The sequence below is a fragment of the Clytia hemisphaerica genome, unplaced genomic scaffold (genome assembly GCF_902728285.1).
Source record: "Clytia hemisphaerica strain Z4C2 unplaced genomic scaffold, Clytia hemisphaerica genome assembly, whole genome shotgun sequence".
Lineage (NCBI taxonomy): Eukaryota > Metazoa > Cnidaria > Hydrozoa > Leptothecata > Clytiidae > Clytia > Clytia hemisphaerica.
Window position 1 is genome coordinate 803,624 of NW_027103748.1, and position 2,600 is coordinate 806,223.

The 2,600-nt window shown below is 33.3% G+C and overlaps 1 long non-coding RNA gene across 1 annotated transcript; it reads right to left on the reverse strand.

Annotated features, from left to right (window-relative positions):
- Nucleotides 1-1,016: 1,016 nt before the first annotated feature.
- On the reverse strand, nucleotides 1,017-2,335 carry LOC136805451 (uncharacterized). The gene is made up of 3 exons (XR_010846401.1): nucleotides 2,208-2,335; nucleotides 1,904-1,963; nucleotides 1,017-1,094 (listed from the first exon to the last, which is right to left on the reverse strand). It is a non-coding gene; the product is annotated as an uncharacterized lncRNA (long non-coding RNA).
- Nucleotides 2,336-2,600: the final 265 nt, after the last annotated feature.

Sequence of the window (2,600 nt, forward strand, 5' to 3'; positions counted from 1 at the left end):
TTGGAACTCACGAACGCAAGATATTGATATTGAGACCAGACTGCTGCAGTAGTGGAAAAAATCCAACCACAACAAGAAATTGAAGATGCTGATAAAGACTGAACTCCTGTTGTAGTGGACAAAATCCATCCACAACCAGAATCCAAAGATGTTAATAAAGACCGCACTGCAGTAGTGCAGCAAATCCAACAAACACAGCTATCCCAAGAAGAATCCCTAAATGAAGTTGATTTTAATCTTACTGGTGCACACTGGATCACACTTTACCAATGGAGAAAATGCAACCAACACAGGTATCCTTCTAGGTGTTTCAGAACGAAGTTAATAGAAATCACATTGCTGCAGTCAAGACAGACCAATCAACAGAATTACCCCAGGAAGAAGTTGATTGTAGTCAGACTGGTACAGCCGAAAAAGTACTAATATTCCATACAATTCCAGGGAGGGATCTTGGTCAATAATAGTGTAAATCTTTATTTGATTAACTGAAAAGCTTTCAAAGAACTATTACTCGAGCTAAATGTTAGCCTCAATTTTTACTCTAACTTCAAAAAGTTATTTTGGGTTTGGGTTAATCTCATAAAAAGATATTTTTGACAATTAAAAGGAAATTTATTCAGCCTAACCGTACCAAAGTCTTAATTAAAAACTGGCATATTTTACAAAACTTGAGTAAACCTTGACAAAAATGTACATAATACCCCCTATTAAACCCCTCTTTTTTTACCAGGATTTAGTTTTATAGAGATACCTTTCAACCAAGCTGCCATTTCCTCTGGCCCAAGAGGAGAGTCCACGAGACCTGAAATAAAATTGAAATACATAAGATTTTATTATTAAATCTAAATTTTTAGATGATATTGAGAATTGAAAAACGCTAACTAAATACAATTTTTAGACAAAAAAAACAGTCAAAAAACAACGCCAGTGTTATATACATTGCATAAATTATTTATTTTAATTTAACCCAAAAGTTTCACTTTAAACTTGAAATTTTGTCCCGTTATCTTTTTTACCTAAGTAATAACCGGTAGAGTTTTGCAGGTTTAGATAGCTCCTTTCTTGCGATGGAGTAATGTGGTTTTCGGCTAAGCCTAGAATAATGAAAAAAATATGCCATATTTTTAATAAACCTTTTTAGGTAATAAATTCATGAAAGTGTAGCAGTCAAAGCATTGTCCGTATAAAAAAGCCGCAGTCTGGAAGAAGCCTTTTGTTTCTTTTTATTGTTAATAACTTGAACTTGCAGGAACTTGTGCATATACATTGGTTTGTTTTGCCCACCATGTGATTAAATAATGAACCAATCCCAAAAGGAGTATTTGGTAACGTGATCAAAAACTGAGCAAATCAATTCTTAATGATTTTTTGTTATTCACAAAGAAAAAGTTAACAAAAAGTACAACAATAGACTTCAAGACCAGGGTTTTTTATACCGACTATGGTGAAAGTGAGAACTTTCCATTAAAATGTTAGGCAATATTTAACTTGTTTGATATTTTAGAAATTTTTCAAGGAAACTAATAAAAGAGCTAAAAATGAAAACATAGGTGAATTTTCTAAGATATAGAAGTTCATGCGAAAATGACTCTTTTTCCGAATGAATATCTCACCAGCATGATCTCTACTTGGTGTGGAATATGGTGATTTTCCCTGAATTTTTTCTGAAAGAGGAGGAGAGTTTTTACAAATTTTGAGAGTACATTCTTTCAGGATTGTCCCAAAGTAAAGTAAAAAAATGAAATTTTCAAAACTTCATTTATATCTTAATAAAAAAAGAGAAAATTTTGGCGGAAATAAATCTAAAGTTATAGGTCATTCACCATTCTTATCAGGATTGATTTCAAAGTAAATGTCCAAATGTGTGAATCCAAACTAAATAACTTGAGATGATTTAGCATACCATTTACTGCAGGAGGGATTGGTTCGAAAGATTTGTTTCGATGAGATTCTTCAATACGAGCTGAAATGAATAATAAAAAGATTTGAAAATAGTACATTATTTAAAACATGTTTCAATTATTTCATTTTATCTGCAAAAAAAAAAATTTTCGGGGGAAAAAATCCCCGCTAGCAGAAAGGGGGTAGGAAACTATGAAAAATACCAAATATTGACTAGTTTTCTATTTAAAGACATTAGTTGAGTGAGAAAATGAAAATTTGAGGATCAAATTAGAACAACAATAGTAGTAGTACTTTAAGGGTACCTTGTTTCTTGATATCTTCCACTGAAGCAGTGCTATTTCTCTTAACTTCTTGTGCTGGTTGGACCTTCTCCACTTTCTCAATGTGATTTCTAACTTTTCCCTGAGATGATTGTGCTGGTTTGACTGAGTTGACTAAAGTACGATTTTTATTAACTGCTGGTAGACCAGCAAAAAATACGTAATGAAAATACCTTAAAGCAGATGACCAGTCGCAACGCCGCACGCTGAATTTTTCTTTACGACTTATGCAAGTGTCCGTGTGGTAAGCCAGAAAGTGGAGATCAATCATCAGGTTTCGGAATTCACAACGTAATGATTGCATGTGTACTTTCTAGCTTGCTGCGCGGACACTTCTATGCGTAACAGCTGTAAAGAAAAAACTCAACGTGCGAC